The 23,085-nt window shown below is 45.3% G+C and overlaps 1 non-coding gene across 1 annotated transcript; it reads right to left on the reverse strand.

Moving 5' to 3' along the window:
- Window positions 1-223: 223 nt before the first annotated feature.
- LOC123756209 (uncharacterized) lies at window positions 224-23,085 on the reverse strand. The gene is made up of 9 exons (XR_011222956.1): window positions 22,764-23,085; window positions 15,572-15,672; window positions 13,280-14,572; window positions 8,831-8,940; window positions 8,180-8,395; window positions 7,585-7,714; window positions 7,202-7,355; window positions 5,385-6,023; window positions 224-4,677 (listed from the first exon to the last, which is right to left on the reverse strand). It is a non-coding gene; the product is annotated as an uncharacterized protein (transcript).

Genomic DNA, 23,085 nt, shown 5'->3' on the forward strand with positions numbered 1-23,085 from the left:
GTTGTTTCTTAGTCTTGTACCGTTGATTGTTGTCTGGTACCCTTTATTTGTTGGCTGGTACCATCGTCTACTAGCTTGGTACCACCTTGTTCCACCCATTGAAGTTTAACTCGATATCTTAGATCGTAATCAAGTTCGACTCAGATATCGTTCCAAATTACCTTCGGTGTAGATACTCGCCTTGCATTAACCGATAATTTGCACGTGGATACAATGAATGAGCTTTCAATATCATAGAATATTTATTGGGACAATGAATTTTTACTGTGATACATTGCATTCAAGGTGGTATTAATATTATGAAAAGTTGCAAAGAGAGTCGCGCGTTTCCAAGTGTAAAATAAGGAACAAATGGAAACGTGGCGATTGTAGGCGATTGTTTACAAAAAATATGTACAGGAGGAAGGTCAGATAGAAAAATAAATGATTGTATCTATTACGAATGTGGCTACACAGACTTGAAGCACGTGGGCCAGCACCTTGGTACAACAGAACCTACTGTCTCTCCACCTCCTGCCTGCCTCTCCACCACCTGAATCACCTACACCACCTGCCTACCTTTCCACCACCTCTCTACCTTTCCACTACCTCTCTGCCTCTTCACCACCACTACCACTTGCATCTCCTCCATCATAGCTGCTCACAACCACTACCACCACCACCACCTACCTCACCACCACCTCCTGCCTCACCACAAACACCTCACTGCCATCACCAATAACAAACATGACATCCAGTGCGGTTTAGAAATTCCATTTATTAAACATTAGAACTATTCTGCCATGATAAAAGGAAGGCAGGAAATAGTTCGATTAGCTTTCACTTTAAATTTTAAACTAAATATAAGAAAAAATGTTTCGCACACATTTTTTTTAAGGCTAGTAAATTCTCAATAGCCTCTTATAGCCAAAGCCTATAGAGAAATGATCAGTAATTCGTGCAAAAGAGGAATGAACTGTCACTTTCAGTCTTTCGTCACGGCAGAGAGCAATCAGGATCAGCCGTGGGTAGTGGGACAGACACTATCAGGTACTTCAGCATTGTGTGTAAACAAGGTAAGATGCTGTAAACTCCAGCATCTGCATAGATGCTGGAGATTACATCCCCAGCATCCATATGCTGTGGATACTTGCTTGCTTATATAGACTGCTTTCATTGTCTCTTTTTCTCTCTCTCTCACTTGCAAGCTACGATCTACGAGCTCCCATTAAATCCACACCAGAATGGGCATAGCGAGTCTCGAAGAGCCGGATAAACTGGTTTCGTTCGGGTCCGAAAGATTTACTTATTTCTGGGTTAGTTTTAGAGGTCAGACAATCCCGTAGCCTGGTTTGATGAGTTAGGTTAGGTTTAGTCGTGCTATATTAGGTTTGATTTAAAATTTTTAAACACGACTTTCTAGATTTAATGACTTTGTGACTAAATAAACTTAGGTTAATTTTGATAGGCTGAGCTTAAACAAAGGTTGAGTAAGTTCTTGATAGGTATAGAGTGTTAAGTTAGGCTTGAAACATTTACAAAAAAAAGTTATTTAAAATTTAGTACCAAAAAACAGTTTGCTGTGTATGTTTGACTTCCACAAGGCTCAACTGAGTATGTTTGACTTCCACAAGGATCAACTAAGTATGTTTGACTTCCACAAGGATCAACTGAGTATGTTTGACTTACACAAATCTCAGCGGAGTATGTTTGACTTCCACAAGACTCAACTGAGTACGTTTGACTTCCACAAGGATCATATGATAATATTTGACTTCCACAAAACTTAGCTGAGTAAGTCCGACTTGCCCAAGAATCAGATGAGTACCTTTGACTTACACAAGGCTTTACTGAACATATTTGGCTTAAACAAGACTAGGCTGACTGTTTTTTTAATTAATGCTGGACTGTATATGTTCGACTGAGACAAGTCTGGGCTGAGTTTCTTTAAGAAATACTTGGAGAGCTTTATGAATAACAGAAATCTTATCATTGCGGAATCTCAAGCCCGCTAATTGTGCCAAGATTCAGATACCATCGCAAGCAGAATTAATCTGGCAAGAGAAGTACAGATTCGATGCTCTGAACCTCTTGCCAGAATTGTCTCCTATTGGCTTGGTTACCCTTAAACATTAACCTTTAAATAACTCTCGCATGTAAGATATAACGAGGTGTTTTGGCAAGATTTTAAGTCTAATAGCGTCATTTAAGTTGCTGGTCCGTTGTCAACAAAAGCGTAAAATCAAATTTAGCCTAATAATGGAGGGGGCCCAGTCTCTTATGCCGTAATGGGTGACTGCACTCCACACGAATGAAAGATTTGAGTCTCTGTGGCCGGTGGGTGTAACATTTGGAGAGATCGTCCTTACTGTGAGTCCCTGTCAGAGAGCAGACCACCAAGTTTGTTGATGTTCTGCTCACTGTTGTCAGGGGGATTTGATCAGGATCTGATGGGTTTTCTGACAGGTTTAGAATAGAAAGCTGTAGCCTCTGCTGTTTTTGGAACAAAGCTGTAGCCTCTGCTCTGTTTGGAACAAAGCTGTAGCCTCTGCTCTGTTTGGAACAAAGCTGTAGCCTCTGTTGTGTTTGGAACAAAGCTGTAGCCTCTGTTGTGTTTGGAACAAAGCTGTAGCCTCTGCTCTGTTTGGAACAAAGCTGTAGCCTCTGCTCTGTTTGGAACAAAGCTGTAGCCTCTGCTCTGTTTGGAACAAAGCTGTAGCCTCTGCTGTTTTTGGAACAGCCTCGTCTACTGCTTCTCAAATAATTGAGAACTATGAGGCGTCGCTGCTGTTGATGGTTCGAGTGGTCGAGACTGTGGCGTGTTGTTGTGAACTTGAAGCTGCAGTTGATTTGTCAGTAGATGAGAAGTGCTCTGATGTTTCTGATGAGAAGTGTTGAATTTGTGTGGAAAAGTGATGTGGAGTTTGTGTAGAGAGGTGTTCTGTTGTTTGTGTAGAGAGGTGTTCTGTTGTTTGTGTAGAGAGGTGTTCTGGCGTTTGTGTAGAGAGGTGTTCTGGTGTTAGTGTAGAGAGGTGTTCTGTTGTTTGTGTAGAGAGGTGTTTTGACGTTTGTGTAGAGAGGTGTTCTGTTGTTTGTGTAGAGAGGTGTTCTGTTGTTTGTGTAGAGAGGTGTTCTGTTGTTTGTGTAGAGAGGTGTTCTGTTGTTTGTGTAGAGAGGTGTTCTGTTGTTTGTGTAGAGAGGTGTTCTGACGTTTGTGTAGAGAGGTGTTCTGTTGTTTGTGTAGAGAGGTGTTCTGTTGTTTGTGTAGAGAGGTGTTCTGACGTTTGTGTTGAGAGGTGTTCTGTTGTTTGTGTAGAGAGGTGTTCTGTTGTTTGTGTTGAGAGGTGTTCTGGCGTTTGTGTAGAGAGGTGTTCTGGTGTTTGTGTTGAGAGGTGTTCTGTTGTTTGTGTTGAGAGGTGTTCTGTTGTTTGTGTTGAGAGGTGTTCTGTTGTTTGTGTAGAGAGGTGTTCTGGAGTTTGTGCTGAAAAGTGTTCTAAAAAGAAATTCGGTGTTAAAAGGTGTTCTAGTGATTGAATTTGCGTTGAAGAGTTATCTGGAAGGTGAGTTATGGTTGAGTTATCCTTCCAAATGTCAACAGAAACTGAAGTTGTGTTATTGATTTCCAGAAGAGGCTGGGAACTTGAGTTTATTTCTTGAACTTGAAGATGATTGGTGACGTTGTGGCTGACATTCCTTATGAACAACGAGGTATCTAAGTCTGGTGTTCGTGTGCTCTGGTCTGAATCTCTTGTGATTGACGAGATTCTTGTCTCAGCATTCTGCATGGTCTGGTCCACACTTGTGGTAGACGGGATCCCAACATAACTTTCCACAGTCAGATTGAAAGGATGAGCTTGCATCTCCCTGTCCTCGTCAGTACTAAGCAAGTAATGCTTTTCAGAAATATCCAAATGTCTACCTTCTCCGCGTGCATTTTCCTTGGTGATAGCACTTGTAGTAGTGTTTTGTTCAGTTTCAGCATACCATCCACCGGCATTATCACCTTCACTGTGACTGGCAGTTTCATTTAGAGGTTTAACTGGGCCAGCATTGAAATAGATGCTAGCAAAGGCTGGCAAAAGCTCTATAGATGCTGGCAAAGGCTCTACTGTAGGACCTTGAGACTCAACCGTCGAAGCTTGTTCGCTAGCAGGATCATAAATGTTCCTCTTTGGTTCGCTGATATAAAGCAATTCCTCAGAGGTTTCATACGCGACACCTGTGTAATCACCAAAATCACTCCATTGGTTACTTTCGTGTTGGCCTGCGTTTTCTGCGGACCTAAATGTAGCACTATCGGTGGGGCTTGCCAAAATGCGTATTAATGGATGGAGAGAGGATTCAGTTGCAGCGTCTGACTGAGCATTTGCCGCTTCGAAAGTGGAATCATTGGACAAGTTCCTATTGTATTTAGTTCCTTCGTGGACAGCAACTGTCGGAGAGGTGCTGCTTCCCGGCAGGCCATCTTCAGACGAGGCTGGGGAGTGACTCCAGAGGGTAGGAAGGGCGGTGGTGGTGGACGAGGTCATTGGCTGTGTGGTGATCTCCGAGTACACAGGTCGTCTCGTCTCGGCCACAATCCGGAACCCCGTTGATCGCCTGAAGGTGACAGGATGCCTCTGGGGCGTCACAGCCACCACAGGCACCACCGGCCTCCTCGTCTGCGGGGGTCGGCACACACTGAGGGCCAGGTTGGTTCTGCAAGATGGATACTCCGTTATATATATTGCATTAGTAGTGACAGATGTCTAGTAATACATCGCTAGAATGAATCAATAACCTGCAATCTATTAAAATACAATGAATCTATCAATATACAATGTGCCTATTGATATAGAATTCCTATTAATATTACATTTATACATTATAGAATGTATCTATCAATATATAATTAATACAAGGTTTGTTGATGTACTGTAATGTTATCACCTCTATCCACTTACAGCTGTATCATGTGTACCTGTAATTCCAAATTTGATAACAACTATGATTTATTTGTGTTACTATGACAACCCATCCTCGACAGCTAGGAAGGGGGGGGGGGGAGTGGCAGTGCTGGTGAAAGAACCTGAAAGTGAGAATTAAGAATCGAAAACCCTCAAGAAGTTGACATAATGACAATGCAGGTCATTGGCATCTTGCAATGACATTAAATATAAAACAACATTATATTTTATATTCTACGTGTATAGGTTACTGAACACGTTAGCCTTTCTAACGTGTTCAGACTTTCAGCGCTGTGGAGAAGGGTGGGGGGGGGGGGACCTGCTGCATGGGTAACAGCTTCTCCCCCCGAATCAACCTACCCTGGCTTGGCGCCCTGGAGAGGCCACTCCAGACCGACAACCAGAGCGCAACTCCATAGTCTCCTGAGACTGATGGATGCCTAATACTACTAGCCTTACCTAATGGCCACATTGATGATATCATTTCCCCTGAAGAAGTCTGAAGCGATGATGTTGGCCATGTGGGCCCAGCGTTGCCTCAGCCAGCGCGAGATGGGGAAGTTGACCCGGTCAGCCAGCCCGCGAATGCCCACGTGGGAACGCAAGATCATGTCCCATAGCGTAGGCGTGAGGTGGGCCATCGCCGCCCACAGCCGAGGAGAGCCCACACGCTTGTTCATCTGGGCGTCCAAGTACGTCCGGAGGTCCTCCAGCATCTGAGCATTGGCCCAGGCCTGGGGCAGGGGCGGCCACACCCAGTCCTGCTTGTCTGCTGCGTCAGCGTCGGCGAACGAAAATATGACCCTCTTTCCGATCTTCCAAATCTGGTCGAGGGAAACCAGTGATCCGTAGCGGTTGTGAAGAAAATGGGAGCCGAGAGTTTCATTCATCAGGGACAGGAGCAGGGGCTTGGCCTCCGGCAGCTCAAAGCCTACGGGCGTCCGGTGGACGTCAATAATGACAGGGTCCGGGGAAATGGCCAGGAAGCCTCGCACGGCGTTCAGGACCTCCAACAGCGGCCTCCAGCGCACCAGGTCGTGGTTGATCCACAGCAACTCTGATGTATCTGGATAGTAGGCTACACGAAGGTCCAGGTACCTTGCAGTAAGAACAAAAATGGAGAATTTCGTCATTATAACTCATATGAAAATATTATCGAATGAAAATGATATGATGATGTTGAAACGCTGGCAATCGTGTCCAAGGCATCGTTAAATAACCTAATGAGAGAGCGGTTTTGTTTACATTTTTTTTAAGGCTTTGCGTATCCCTAATCATCACAAACTGTGAGCCCTCAGCCCAGACACGTGACTCAAGAAACAACATAGCTGACAAACGCCATTTAATATCGTGATATTTCTCAGAAACGAAACTAGAATACAAAAAATTCAATTACGAATCTAGAAAGTATAGTAGATGATCTCTGAAGCCATAAATAATTTGGATATATGCACTAATAATAAATATAATTGATTTTATTTGGTTTACATATGGAGCCAGAGAACAGGCAAAGTTTAACATAAACATATAACGTATGTTTTATATAAATGATTTGATATCAATCATGCTTATAATCTACATGGGAAATGTCCTGTTTAAAATACTAATTCATTACGAAATTATTGATAACGAGGAGCGGCGCTTTGCTTATCGCATCCATATAGCTCTATATTGACCTTGATGGGTTATATCAGTCGGTGGAATACCAGGAGTATATATTTGCTCCAAACTGTTCCAGCATCACTCTTTTTTTTGTCCAACTGATCCTGTCTACCCCTTCCTCAGTGCCCCCTGACTGTCTACCCCTTCCTCAGTGCCCCCTGACTGTCTACCCCTTCCTCAGTGCCCCCTGACTGTCTACCCCTTCCTCAGTGCCCCCTGACTGTCTACCCCTTCCTCAGTGCCCCCTGACTGTCTACCCCTTCCTCAGTGCCCCCTGACTGTCTACCCCTTCTTCAGTGCCCCCTGACTGTCTACCCCTTCCTCAGTGCCCCCTGACTGTCTACCCCTTCTTCAGTGCCCCCTGACTGTCTACCCCTTCCTCAGTGCCCCCTGACTGTCTACCCCTTCCTCAGTGCCCCCTGACTGTCTACCCCTTCCTCAGTGCCCCCTGACTGTCTACCCCTTCCTCAGTGCCCCCTGACTGTCTACCCCTTTCTCTCCTCCCCTACCTGTCTACCGCCCTTTCCTGACTCTCCACCCCTCACTCACCACCCCTAACTAAACCATTTTCCCTCCTACGTGTAAACAACATCAAGCAGGTGAAGACGACAGACCTGTTGCCGTAGAGGAGCTGTGAAACGATGTCCTCGTCCTGACAGACGACCCAGGCGGAGACCACATCCTCGCTGTCCCTCAGAGAGTACGACCCAGCGTTGTGGGTGCCAGGAAGCACCAACGACCTCAACGACCGGTTGCCCTACCACCTGCCTGCACCACACAACCCATACTGTAGAGTCCAAGCTTATTCAACAGTTTCTTTGGCAAGCAAAAGCCGATTCATTCAGCATATTTCAGTTTTTTTTCGATTTGATTCCCCCGATTTCCATTCTGAGACCCCATGTTAAATTAATCTCATTTAAGTGCTCAAAATATGTGTATTTGTGAATACAATGTTATTATATGTGTATATAGATATATATTTGATACAAATGGATACAGAAAAGCCGTCACCTGTTGTCAAAGAGCCAGGACGGGTGAGCAGCGATGCACTCTGAGGCAACACACACACCGTTCCTAGTGAAGCCGACATACAGCCCCACACACCCACCCCGGGCCAGTACACTAAGCTGTGAGGAGAAAGAGAAGGAACCTCACTTTTTAAGCTTTGTTAGACTCGCTGGAGGACAGCTTACACGGCAATGTTTGTATAGGATCTTTCTACAAGGTCCTACGACCCTCTGCCTACAAGGGAATGTCCAGGTGTCTTGACACATTTGATCCAGTTAGGTGTCAAGGTGCATTTACTTAAAGAGGAGTTTGCAGGATCGAGTTTCAGCTTCTGAGCACCGGCTTTCCCTCTGTCGGTTATCTAATGCAATGACTTGACAAAGAAGCCTTAATTGTTTTATCTGCTTGTGGTTCATTACATATGTTTGTGTCCTTACAGTACCTTCCATCATGCCCTCTTGATACGCTTCTGTTCAACTCTCTCTTTCTCTCTCTCTCTCTCTCTCTCTCTCTCTCTCTCTCTCTCTCTCTCTCTCTCTCTCTCTCTCTCTCTCTCTCTCTCTCTCTCTCTCTCTCTCTCTCACCTCTACTCTAGGCTGTGTGATATTGGTGGTGATGGTGCCCCGGGAGGCGTAGGGCGTGTCCCAGTGAAGGGGGCGTGGCATCTGCCAGAAGCGGTGTGGTGCGGGTGCGGGCGTTGTGGGCGTTGTGGGCGGAGGTCTGGTGTGTGGTGGGCGGGGGTCCTGCTGGAACACGCCCACCCAGTCTCCTCCTTGGATCTCTTCCGCGTCCCAGTTGATCTGTGGATAACGAAGTGGGAATGGACATTAAGAGCGATGTTTGTACAATTTAAGGTTATGAGGTCGATTTTGCGTCAAGTAATCCTCTCGATTTCTCACTTTCTAAACACATAACCTCACCTGAGAGCCCCACCTGAGAGCCCCACTTGAGAGCCCCACATACACCACCCAAGAGCTTCACCTGAGAGCCTCACCTACACCACCCAAGAGCCTCACCTGAGAACCTTGTCTACACCACCCAAGAGCCTCACCTGAGAGCCTCACCTACACCACCCAAGAGCCTCACCTGAGAAACCTTGTCTACACCACCCAAGAGCCTCACCTGAGAACCTTGTCTACACCACCCAAGAGCCTCACCTACACCTGAGAGCCTCACCTACACCTGAAAGCCTCACTTACACCTGACAGCCTCACCTACACACCTGATAGCCTCACCTGGAGTAACCTGGACTGAAGCTTGTTAGCGTGTCTCTGGGGTGAGGCGCGGATGGTGGGCCACACCCGCACGCCCACGCCGCCCGCACCCACGAGGTCAGCACACACAGCTGGGGAAAGGTCAGGCGTTACAGTAGCAACAGCAAGAGTTGCAGAAGCAATTGCAGCTGTAGCCGCAGACACAGTTGCAGGTCATAGTTGGTATTAATAACAACAACAGCAAGATAGGGAACTACATTACAGCATCCTCATCCCAGATATAATCATCCTTACAGCATCCTTATCGTAGATATAATCATCATTACAGCATCCTTATCCCAGATATAATCATCATTACAGCATCCTTATCCTAAAATATAATGATCATAAGAGCATCTTCATCTCAGACATAATCCTCAGGCAGGAAGCTGGACCGGATCAAGATGTCTGACGCGGGTAACTAGACACAACAGCCTCGTTTCCGACGTCTGGATAGTTTTCTTCAAGAAGTGCCGGACCAACCAGGCTGTAGTGGGCCTACAGCCTGCGCCAAGCACCAGTCTGTTGGACCAAACTCTCTCACAAGCCAAGCTTGGCCCCGGGTTGGGCTTGGGGGAGTAGAACAACTCCAAGAACCCTACACAGGTTCAATCCAGGTATAGACGTTATGCAATAAAAACGTTCACACACAGTATCATAACAAATATCTAACAGTTATTTGTTATAAATAACGTTTTGATATTTTTGAAGAAAATAAATGCCATTTATGTAAAAAAAAATTACAATAAAATTCAGAGAAAATGTGAGTGTCTCTGAAGGGATATAAGATACCGGATTTTTTAGCTGAGCTGATATTTTGTGGCGGAAACTGTAACTTGGGGCCACCATACATGTTTTGGGGCCACCATACTCGTGTAGGGGCCACCATACTCGTGTAGGGGCCACCATACTCGTGTAGGGGCCACCATACTCGTGTAGGGGCCACCATACTAGTGTAGGGGCCACCATACTCGTGTAGGGGCCACCATACTCGTGTAGGGGCCACCATACTAGTGTAGGGGCCACCATACTAGTGTAGGGGCCACCATACTCGTGTAGGGGCCACCATACTCGTGTAGGGGCCACCATACTCGTGTAGGGGCCACCATACTAGTGTAGGGGCCACCATACTCGTGTTGGGGGGCCACCATACTAGTGTAGGGGGCCACCATACTCGTGTAGGGGCCACCATACTAGTGTAGCAGCCACCATTCTCGTGTAGGGGGCCACCATACTCGTGTAGGGGCCACCATACTCGTGTAGGGGCCACCATACTTGTGTAGGGGCCACCATACTCGTGTAGGGGCCACCATACTCGTGTAGGGGCCACAATACTCGTGTAGGGGCCACCATACTCGTGTAGGGGGCCACCATACTCGTGTAGGGGCCACCATACTCGTGTAGGGGCCACAATACTCGTGTAGGGGCCACCATACTCGTGTAGGGGGCCACCATACTCGTGTAGGGGCCACCATACTCGTGTAGGGGCCACCATACTCGTGTAGGGGCCACCATACTCGTGTAGGGGGCCACCATACTCGTGTAGGGGGCCACCATACTCGTGTAGGGGCCACCATACTCGTGTAGGGGCCACCATACTCGTGTAGGGGCCACCATACTCGTGTAGGGGCCACCATACTTGTGTAGGGGCCACCATACTCGTGTAGGGGCCACCATACTCGTGTAGGGGCCACAATACTCGTGTAGGGGCCACCATACTCGTGTAGGGGGCCACCATACTCGTGTAGGGGCCACCATACTCGTGTAGGGGCCACCATACTTGTGTAGGGGCCACCATACTCGTGTAGGGGGCCACCATACTCGTGTAGGGGGCCACCATACTCGTGTAGGGGCCACCATACTCGTGTAGGGGCCACCATACTCGTGTAGGGGCCACCATACTCGTGTAGGGGCCACCATACTCGTGTAGGGGGCCACCATACTCGTGTAGGGGCCACCATACTCGTGTAGGGGCCACCATACTCGTGTAGGGGCCACCATACTCGTGTAGGGGGCCACCATACTCGTGTAGGGGCCACCATACTCGTGTAGGGGCCACAATACTCGTGTAGGGGCCACAATACTCGTGTAGGGGCCACAATACTCGTGTAGGGGCCACCATACTAGTGTAGGGCCACCATACTCGTGTAGGGGCCACCATACTCGTGTAGGGGCCACAATACTCGTGTAGGGGCCACCATACTCGTGTAGGGGCCACAATACTCGTGTAGGGGCCACCATACTTGTGTAGGGGCCACCATACTAGTGTAGGGGCCACCATACTTGTGTAGGGGCCACCATACTTGTGTAGGGGCCACCATACTAGTGTAGGGGCCACCATACTTGTGTAGGGGCCACCATACTAGTGTAGGGGCCACCATACTTGTGTAGGGGCCACCATACTTGTGTAGGGGCCACCATACTAGTGTAGGGGCCACCATACTTGTGTAGGGGCCACCATACTAGTGTAGGGGCCACCATACTTGTGTAGGGGCCACCATACTTGTGTAGGGGCCACCATATTCGTGTAGGGGCCACCATACACGTATAGGGGCCACCATACACGTGTAGGGGCCACCATACACGTATAGGGGCCACCATACTCGTGTAGGGGCCACCATACTCGTTTAGGGGCCACCATACACGTATAGGGGCCACCATACAAGTAGTATAGGGGGCCACCATACACGTATAGGGGCCACCATACTTGTGTACGGGCCACCATACTTGTGTAGGGGCCACCATACTCGTTTAGGGGCCACCATACTTGTGTAGGGGCCACCATACTCGTTTAGGGGCCACCATACTTGTGTAGGGGCCACCATACTCGTTTAGGGGCCACCATACTTGTGTAGGGGCCACCATACTCGTTTAGGGGCCACCATACACGTATAGGAGCCACCACACTCGTGTAGGGGCCACCATACTCGGGGCTCCTACTGACATTCTCAATGATCCTTCACGTAAATATGATTTCTTTAAGCAATAATAATAAGAATAATATATTGTATTCGAATGTTAATAAAACAAACAGCTACAGCAGTAGATATAATATTAACAACAGCAACATCTTGAATAATAATGATAACAATTAAAGACGAAAGGAAGACCTCTAAGAGATCGATATTCACTTATTTATTATTGACTGTAACTCTATTCTCCCGTAATCTTAGGAATGTTTCGACCCATCGTCCTTCAATATTTTTAGAGTTGGATGCTGTATTAGGGAAGGTTACAGACGCTGGCTCCAGCTGAGACCTTCACTTACGCCACAGACAGGATGCAGTCTCACGCGATAATGCTTATCTGGTCCCACCACCCGGTTGGCAGCCACACTATTGTTGAGCTCGTCCGTTATAACCCAAAGGTTAGCTAGGTCGTCAGTCATGACCTCGTGACTGTCAGAGGCATCAGTTGAAGACTTAGGGCCTACAAGGAGGTAGCAGAACCGCCGATCACAATTACTTTGTTTATGTGCTCCTTCAGACTAGTTTTGCATTTCGCTAGCCAGCTTGGCTCTGTCTGGTGAGCCTCGGCTCCTCCTGTCACATTGATTCCTCATCTTGTTGGATTCCACGGCGACAGGGACAACATCAGAGGCAGGATACCCCATAGTCTGCCAGAATAATGGGTGGTTATTTGCATCATGGCAATGATGAGGCTGTTTGAAGACTCGGTAGGTCACGGAATGCAACATCCCAAACGAGGCTGCTGGGAGACATAATGCCTCATAGTGTCTTTATTATGTGTATAATATATCCTTCACATTCGTCGCTCGTCTCGAAGAAGGTGACACCATCCGCCTCCACTAGCACCAACACTCTTGCTGACTCCTTATGTACCTTGTGCTTTCAGCCTGAAGTCTTGGACAAACTCTTACAGTTACTGATGGTCGTCTGTGTAAGGTCGCCGTGTTATCTGGCTGGGCACCAGCGCAATATGGCTCATTTGGATCTCAGGAAAAATAGCCAACAATCACGTTATACCGTTATCCAAAAACTAGTTGATTATAGATACTTTTGTCCTTGTCATGAAATGGGGAAAGTCTGGTTCGTGAGGTAATATCTAATAATTGTATCTGGCGTTGTATATTCAAAGGGTGTTGACCAGTCATAAGTGGAATCGTGGTTGAAGATATATCCACCCGTCCCTCTGCTGGTTGATACCTGGTTGCTGCTGCTCTTCGGTAATCTGCTCCCAATTTATTTCTAGTTGTAGTGTAAGTTTGTCGTCGGGAGGTGAAGGCCAATGCCAGTACCCACACCTACACATTGACTCCACCTACCAAGGAAAGCCAGGGGAAAACTATTAAGGATACATATACATAATGGTAAAAAAAAAATCTTCAACTTTGATAGCCTTATTTTCAGCTAAACAGCAACATATTTATGAATGCTAAATAAACGTGTTGAACATGACCATCGAACTCACTTTGATCAAGTGATCCAGGAAGGTTCACTGTTTGCGCCCCGGCGGTCGACCACCAGTGCTTGGCCCCGTCTGGTGAGTCTCGGCTCCTCCCATCACATTGACTTCTCATCTTGTTGGCTTCCACGGCGACGGAGACAACATCAGAGGCAGGCATGAAATCCATGGCGACAATATTGACTTGGTCCCACCAGTCTTGGCGGAACCAACGGGTGACGGGAGCGTTGGTGATAGTGGCAGCTCCTCGCAGACCTCCCCATCGGTTTATTGTCACGTCCAGCACAGACGGGGTCAGTTGCGCCATCGCCGACCACAAGGACCCGCGATCTGACTCTTGGGGAATACCTGTGTACAGGTACGCCTCCAGGTCACTCAGGTCATCAACGTTGCCCCAAAGGTGGTGAACATTGTTCCACAAGTAAGAGGAGAGGGAGCCCTCAGAGGTCGGGTAAGTAACTATTAACCGAAACTCGTTCTCCCAAAGAACTCCCATTGTGGGATCTGGCGCCAAGTCCTTCGGCACCATCCAGTCAATAAAGCTTGATTCGAGCAGCGTAATCAACTCCCGGTGACGTTCAGGATATCCATCAAATCCTGGTTCTAATGAGTGGATATCAAAGATGACGATCTCATCAGTCTGCTTCATGAAGGCGACTACGTTGTCTATATAACCCTGTAGAGGGGCGATGCGAACGTCGCCATGGTTCACGAAAAATTTCTCTTCAGTCTGAGGGTAGTAAGAGATTCTCATGTCCATGTAGCGGACACCGAGCACCAGCTGCTGCCACAAACTCTCGTCTTGAGCAAATGTCCACCGACCCACCAATTCTCCAATAATTGCTAGACCAAATAAACCAGAAGCACCAGCATCGTGTGTGCCCGGTAGAGCAACTTTTGTCAGCCGTGTTGCTGACAATTGCGACTTCAAAGCTGACAGCCAACGTGGTCTCACCATCAAGCACGCCGAGTATAAGAGGACTTCATCACGTACATAACCCACCCAGTACGGCAGGCACGAGTCTGTTATCCCATCCAGAGAGCTGGGAATAAGGGTACTGTCCCAGCGCTCCTCGGTCCTCAGCACACCGTCAGCCCCAGATGCTGGGGACTGAGCCAAGGGATTGCTCAGCGCTTCAACAGGGTCGTGGTCCCAAAGCCCCACCCAGTCACCGTCCTGGCCGTCGTTGACCCCATACCAGTTGACCTCCAGCCAGCGGATCGCTTCACTGCCGTTGTTTACGAACTCTGCCTCGGCACTTATGGACACGTACACCCCAGTCTCGGGCAGCTGGCACTCTGCAATACGTCACACAGGAGAACACAATCTCTAAGGATTAGTATAAATCTTGACTTCATGAATAGACACACTATATTTCTAGTCCCACATTTAACAAGTGGCAGCGCTGATATATACACATTACTTGTCAACCACAGGCAGATAGACTCATACAAGGCCAGACAAAGAAAATAGATTCTGACAAACGATTAAAACAACATAGCTACAAACATATTAACGGGAGGTAAAAGAAGCAAACGGAACACTGTTTTCCATGGATCGTAAGGTTAGCCCAACGGAAGGTCACATTAATATATTCCTTACAGATGAAGCTGTCATGTGTCAGGGGTCGGTTATGTCAACAAAACAGCCACGATCTTACACAAATAAAAACAAGAAAAATGACATTTAACTGAAAACCTACACCTTTTTATAAATAAGTTTTATATATATATATATATATATATATATATATATATATATATATATATATATATATATATATATATATATATATATATATATAATATATATATATATATATTGGTAGGGGTTTTGTTGTAGACATGTCTGCCTTTGAAGATGTTGACAAGATCAACGGAAAGTATCTCTTAGTGTTAGGAAACATGAAACTGTAGAATGAACGTTGGAGAGTTAATTTATCAACTTCCTTCGCAAGTGAAGAACATGGAAAAATATACACAATATAGAAAAGATTTATGCTAGAATCACTGATCATTTTTTTCTCATATTTAATAACCTTTATGTTCATCCTTCTAACGCTTTGACAGTGGTCCAGAAGAGAAGGATCTGTTATCACATTTTTCTTCCCTAATGAGTTAGATTCATGAGATGGGATATAACGAAGTGTGAGAGAGAGAGAGAGGTATAGCTCCGCTCCCTGTGCGAGGCATGTCCACTACGGGTTCACCATAGCCCGTGCTACATGAAACTACTTATTCCGAGTAGCTGAATCTAAAAACACCACCAACAACGAGAGATGTACAGTACTACCGTACCAGTATGTTGTTGTGGTTGTGGAGAGGCCAAGACGAGGGCTGACCCCAGGATGCAGGTAGCCACCACGGCTCTCAACACGCTCGCGAACACACACATCTGCCTGTGGGAGACAACTGGGAATTACTGTCACGGATCTTATCGTCCCATAGCACCTTCACCTTCTCACTGAGGCAAACTGCCTTGCTGGAGATAACACATTTTTGTGATGGTGGATGGAGTTGGTGAGATGGTTTTTGGTGGTAGTGGTGGTGAAATGCGGTGGTGGTGGTGTGGTAATATTGTGGTAGCGGAGACGTTATGGTGTTAATAGTGTATCTTTGGCGTTGTGATGGTGAATGGGGCATGGATGGTTGTGATGGAAAGGTGGTGGTGAGATAATGGTAGGGGTAACGATGTTCATGGTGGTGGTGGTTTATGGTGCTGGTGATGTTATATCGATGGTGGTAGTACTGGTAGTGCTGAGAGTGGGGATTGTACTGATAGTGGTTGTAGGAATAATGCACCTCATTCTCCTGTTTAGATAGTAGTTTTTGTAACTATGCGCACCATAGTACAAAGAGTGTCATTCTAAGCAATTAGATAGTAGAACTTTGTACTGTTCACTTTACAGAGTCGGAAACAAATGAAGCTATAAATAAAGTTAAATATTCCTTGGCCTATTATAGTACACATATGTACTACATTAGCCCTCAGACATCATGTATTAAGCCTAGAAAGGTTAGGTTAGTTTAGTTTGCCTTTGCAACATAAGTAGAAAATAGTTTGCCAGTTTGTCCAACTCAATAGTGCCGATTTCTACTTTCTAATGTCGTTGTACGTCGGTATATGTACTATGGTCCTCATAGGTACTATAAGTACTACCAAAACAGGAGGATAGGTTGAATAATGTTGGTAATTGCAGCGTGGTAGTGGTGGTAGCTTGTGAGGCGTTGCTTGGTGGTGTCATTTCGAAATTGCTACTGATTCTGTCATGGTGATTCTGGTGACTATGGCGGTGAATGCATGTGTGTGTGTGTGTGTGTGTGTGTGTGTATGTGTGTGTGTGTGTGTGTGTGTGTGTGTGTGTGTGTGTGTGTGTGTGTGTGTGTGTGTGTGTGTGGAAACTTCACGTCAGTCAGAGTCCCCTTGCGTAAATCTCACAGATTCCACGGACCAAATCATGCGGTTAAGTGCTTCGTGTCGAGAGGCTGATCGTGGCGAGTTGACCCAGACACAGAGGGAATGATGAAGTGTCTCTGGCCCTCAGTGAATGACTATAGGTCAGCAAGTAGAACCTTTAACCACCACACCGCTACCATACGAAACCATACCCCCTCTACCATACTCCCATCCTACGAGACCATACCCCCATCCTTCGAGACCATATCTTCTACCATACCCCCATCCTTCGAGACCATATCTTCTACCATACCCCCATCCTTCGAGACCATACCCCCATCCTACGAGACCATACCCCCATCCTTCGAGACCATATCTTCTACCATACCCCCATCCTTCGAGACCATACCCCCATCCTACGAGACCATACCCCCATCCTTCGAGACCATATCTTCTACCATACCCCCATCCTTCGAGACCATACCCCCATCCTACGAGACCATACCCCCATCCTTCGAGACCATACCCCCTACCATACCCCCCATCCTTCGAGACCATATCTTCTACCATACCCCCATCCTACCAGACCATACCCCATACCATACCCCCATCCTACGAGACCATACCCCCATCCTTCGAGACCATATCTTCTACCATACCCCCATCCTACGAGACCATACCCCCTACCATACATCCATCCTACGAGACCATACCCCCTACCATACATCCATCCTACGAGACCTACCCTCTACCATACCACCATCCTACGAGACCAGTGTGTGTCAACAATTTAGCAAGATCAACACTACCACCATTAATCCTCACCACACAACCGCCAAACCATCACCAAACCACAACAACTTAAGCGATCAAGCTCAACTTAAGCGAGGAGAAGCTGAGATATAATTTTAAAAAGGAAATAGCCGATAATCGTAGGCCTAACTCAAGCTGCTCTACAGCCCCCAGCAGGGGGTTCTGTAGCGCAGTTGGCTGCGTCGTCGACTCGCAGAGATCACTGGTTCAAATCCTCGGTTGAGGACAGAGCTGGTTGGGCACGTTTCGTTTCACCTGATGCCTTTATGCATCTAGTAATAGATATATAGGAGTGAGGCAACTGTTGTGGGTTGCATCCTGCATCCAGTAGTAGGCTTAGGTGGGGGGAGAAGGACCAGGATGAGCCTAAATTCAGGCTTCCTGTCCCCAATAAAACTAACCAAAGGAACATTTAATGAATTAGTGATGAAACAGAATAGGGAAGAATAGAGAGTAAACGAGAATAGCAAGTAATAGAAAGGAGAGAAAATGAAATTAAGAGACAGGAAGAGATAACGGGTAAGAGATTAGCTGACCAGATAGGCTAAGTCAGGTCACGCTTGTTAAGAGGATTAATGGCCCTTTGTACTGAGAAAGGCAAGAATTTACATCAACAAAGACCTGAATCGAGGTTCATGTGGATTACATGAATCGAGGATTAACTCTTCACATACAAGTAAATGTGTTCAGCTGTAGCTATCAAGCTCCTCGCTAGTACATGTAGAGGTCTGTGTCAACACTTTCCCAGCAACAAGAGACACTGTCCTAACAACACGAGACACTGTCCCAGCAACATGAGTCACTGTCCCAGCAACAAGAGACACTGTCCCAGCACAAGAGACACTGTCCCAGCAACATGAGTCACTGTCCCAGCAACAAGAGACACTGTCCCAGCAACAAGAGACACTGTCCCAGCAACATGAGACACTCCCAGCAACAAGAGACACTCCCAGCAGCATGAGACTGTGACATACTGTCTCCTGTGTGTTGGCTAGATAATGCTGAGCAGTAACAGAAGAAGTAAGTACTCCATACTGGTCTGATCTACACACAATAATGGATGTTTTCCGTGAGTCTCTCACGAATCCTTGATGATTATCGAATCATACTTGGAATGGTCCTGGACGATTGGCAATGACTATCTTAACTGTTCTGAACAGTCTCTGAGACAGACAATTGTCTCTTCTGTCGGTAATGCTCATAAATTATTGCACCGCACAAACACACGCCGATCTGAGCCAGACGATTGGTTTTCCGGAGTTATACCTGAGGTTAAGTGGATGGTAATGGGTACCCAACATAGTGGAGATTTCCACAAGTGTGGTTCGACGTCAAATCGACGCTTATCAACCTTCGTACAGCGTTGATACGACGTTGAATTGGCGTGGCATCTAGACTACCACTCGTTCGTGTATCGTAAGTCACACGTGTTCTCTCACTCACGAACTATGGGTTCCTGAACCCATTATGTGCCTCTGTATGCCTGTCTACCACCACCCACAGGATGGGCATGGGGTCCAATACCGCCCACGGGATGGGCATAGGGGTGCATAATTATTAAATACGTTTAAAAATCCATCCCAATCAACTCTGTTTCACAGGCTGTCCTTAGGAAAATAATTACATATCTACCATCAGCTCAAATAGTTCACATACAATTAAATATGAACAAAATGTTAACATACGAAGGATTAACAGAAAAGGAATTACCACCAATGACATTCTACTAATAGAGGTTAGTACTGCACTGGTTCACCTGTAGCCACTCAGGTGATTGATGAAAATTAAACCACTCAAGAAGTGACACGAGTATGAGTATCCCTCTAAGTATCAGTCAATCTAAGGCCACTCAGGAAGAAAAAATTGACCTTGAATTCCGAGGAAGAGAGAGAGAGAGAGAGAGAGAGAGAGAGAGAGAGAGAGAGAGAGAGAGAGAGAGAGAGAGAGAGAGAGAGAGAGAGAGAGAGAGAGAGAGAGAATTCTCTCGTCTCAATTTAACCCACTACACAGTTTAATCTATTACTAACCATAAAATTTAACAAAGGGTATGAAGCAGGAAGTAGAATATTCAGTCACCAGGACTTGAGAGCAGCCAAGATTATCAACTAATCTCTGCATCTAGGAAAGCGCTTGTTAGGTCCGGTTTATGATGCTAAACACGTGCGAACACAACGTAGGATGGTTTCTTCGATTCACGAAGCAGCTACGTAAGTACTTACGAACGTGTACATCTTTCCTCAATTTTTAACGGCTTTGGTTACATTTATTAAACAGTTTAGAATCATGAGAACTTCCCAATCAATTGTTGTTATTGCTGTAAACAGCCTCTTGTGTGTTCGGAGCTCATTAACTGTTTAATAATTGTAAACAAAGCCGCCAAAGATTGAGAAAAGATGTGCAGGTTCGTAAGAGTTTGCGTAACTGCTTCGTGAATCTGGCCCCAGTTACCTACACGAAGTGACACTCTCTACCCTGGAAACACAAACCGAAACTGTCTCTACTTTCCGCTTGTTACAACTTGTAATAAAGTTGTTACATCTTGGCTTAACGTGTTTATGACGTATTAGAACGTTGTTACAACTTGCTATATTGGTTGTTATAACTGGCTAGGAGGTGTTCAAACTTGTTCGAACGTTGTACCAACATCGTAGTTTCGGTGTGTGTTTGGCGGGTAGTACCAACCAGTTCACGTGGTTGGACACAGAGTCGCAATTAAATCGAAAAAAATATATGATTCAAATTCAATAATCTGATTCAAAGGAAAATATGATGAGACACGAGAAATGAATAATAATACTGCATTTAACTGATCAAGAGTTGGAGAGGCGGGGCCAGGGAGCTATTGCCCCGTAAACACACCTCGGTGAGTACATGTAGGTGTACACTACCCACCTACATGGACCATAAGTGAGCCATTCACAAGTAGCCAAGTGACCCATATAACAGGAGGTTACAGTACAGTTAACCCATACAGTATAAACGGTGGGTGCCGGTACCTCACTCAACCAGTGCACTAAATCAGAAGCGACAAATAAGCAGGGAAAAAGGAGAAGTCCTCTCCTCCATTTTAAATTTAGACCCAAATATCACAGGAAAAAAGGTTATCATGTATTACCAAACTCAATTACGGGCTCGCCATAGCCCGTGCTACATGGACACTTCGTCCTGAGTAGCTAAATCTTTAACAACAACAACATACCTCACTCACCCATATAATCAGAGGCTACGATTACCTCACCTAGAACATCTAGAACAAATCACAGTTACAGCCCCGCTCCTGTGCCAGGTAAGTCCACTACGGGCTCACCATAGCCCGTGCTACTTGGAACTTTTTGTTCCTAGTAGTTGAATTTAAAGCAGCAACAAAGTTACCTCACTGATACCAACAGAGGGTACCCTCACGATGCCTCGCGCATGTAAACAATGACCTTGAGAATAACGGAATATCACTCCCACAGCCACCAAGGCTCAAGATTAGGGCCCCGATTCACTAAGCAGTTCTGCAAGTACTTACGAACGTGTACATCTTTCCTCAATCTTTGACGGCTTTGGTTACATTTATTAAACGGTTCAAAAGCATGAAAACTTGCCAATCAACTGTTGTTATTGTTATAAAGAGCCTCCTGGTGCTTCAGAGCTGTTTAATAATTGTAAACAAAGCCGCCAAAGATTGAGAAATGATGGACAGGTTCGAAAGTGCTTGTGTAACGGCTTCGTGAATCTAGCCCTAGGCTATGAATTGGCAGCTAAGTTACTAGTGAAACTAAGGCCATGTGTGTGTGTGTGTGTGTGTGTGTGTGTGTGTGTCTTTGTGTCTTGAGTTTAGCACAACACTTTCAGGAAAATATTGCGTAAACAACCTAATTGCCTATTATGCTGAGTTTTGAGGAAATTGTTTTGGAGTTTAAATCTGGGTGATGTAAATAGGGAATATCATTATTTTTCCCTTTAGTTTTAAAGGCTTTCATACTCATTTTTTTTTTTTTGTGAGGGACCGTCTAGAGGGATTTGTGTTTGTTGGAGGGAGGAGTTTTGTACCTATTAAGGAAAAGTGGGAGGATTTTGTTCCTATTTCTTGAAGGGGGGAGAGAATATTCACGCTGCTTTGTCAATATTTATTGTTCACTGCCCAATAAACTCATCCTTCGAAGCAAAATTAAAACAAAAAATAATTAAAATTTCATAATTAACCAAGCAGGTCTTACATACAAAACAGGAAAAACTTTCCTTATTAATACCACTCAATAGCTCGGTCGATAGAGCTTCGGCTTCACATACGTGGGGTTCCCGGTTCGAGCCTCCTACAGCCCAGGTCAAAGGAAAGGTCACCAGTCAAGGTGAAGATTTTGGTCCCGTTATACCGCACCAGCCACGATCCCTCCAGCTGGTCTTATATTTTATAATATATATATATATATATATATATATATATATATATATATATATATATATATATATATATATATATATATATATATATATATATACATATATATATATATATATATATATATATATATATATATATATATATATATGACCGAAAAAGTAAGATTAATAATTCTAACACGAATTTTCTCAATCTTTCGTACATTACGCTTCACTGTTGGAGGTAAATCAAAAATCACTTCTCCAAAATTCATTTTTATTTCTAGTCTAGACTAGAAATAAAAATGAATTTTGGAGAAGTGATTTTTGATTTACCTCCAACAGTGAAGCGTAATGTACGAAAGATTGAGAAAATTCGTGTTAGAATTATTAATCTTACTTTTTCGGTCATATTTAATAATATATGTCTACAGGAAAGACTGCTACCAAAATATACTAATATATATATATATATATATATATATATATATATATATATATATATATATATATATATATATATATATATATATATATACATATAAAATGTGTAAACGGGACGTGGAAGCATATAATATTGTTAATATATACGTTCATTGTTATTCCTTACACAATTTGTTTATAATGAATGGCGCCAGGTGACAAATTGTCCTTATATTTTGTGTTTACACATATTTGGTAAAATTAAGTGTTTCCTGCTGACGAGTCATGTACGGTATTTTACATAAATTCATAAATGATGCAGTGGGAAAAAAATTACATGTAAAGTAATATTATTATTAACATAAATTCGTATAGAGATCGACCGAGTCAATATATTTTAAGGAACCACTCAAAGGAGTCATTGTTTTTCCTCAAGTGAGACACCACTGGCAACACTGTATGAGGATGTAAACAAAACACTTTACTCACCCGGGCCGGCGGAGCTCTCCAGCTGAACACAACCAGACTCATCCACTATCAACTAGCCTCCACGATCCCTCCACACTCTCATCAACTCATCACTACATCAACAACACGGTAGCGGAGGCGGTCACTGTCAACGTAGGGAACACATAAGCAGGACGCCACTCGAACGCACATCACCCTGGCGGTCAGAGGTGGTAGTGTGGCTCAGAGAGGGAGAGAGAGAGGCGGTATTGACTGATGTGAGGATGGGGAGGTGGGAGCCGTGCCTCACCCCATGGCCACGGAGGGATGTCTGCCACGGCCAGCTCCTTGGACCTCTACTGCG

Source organism: Procambarus clarkii, chromosome 55 (genome assembly GCF_040958095.1).
Source record: "Procambarus clarkii isolate CNS0578487 chromosome 55, FALCON_Pclarkii_2.0, whole genome shotgun sequence".
Classification (NCBI taxonomy): Eukaryota; Metazoa; Arthropoda; class Malacostraca; order Decapoda; family Cambaridae; genus Procambarus; species Procambarus clarkii.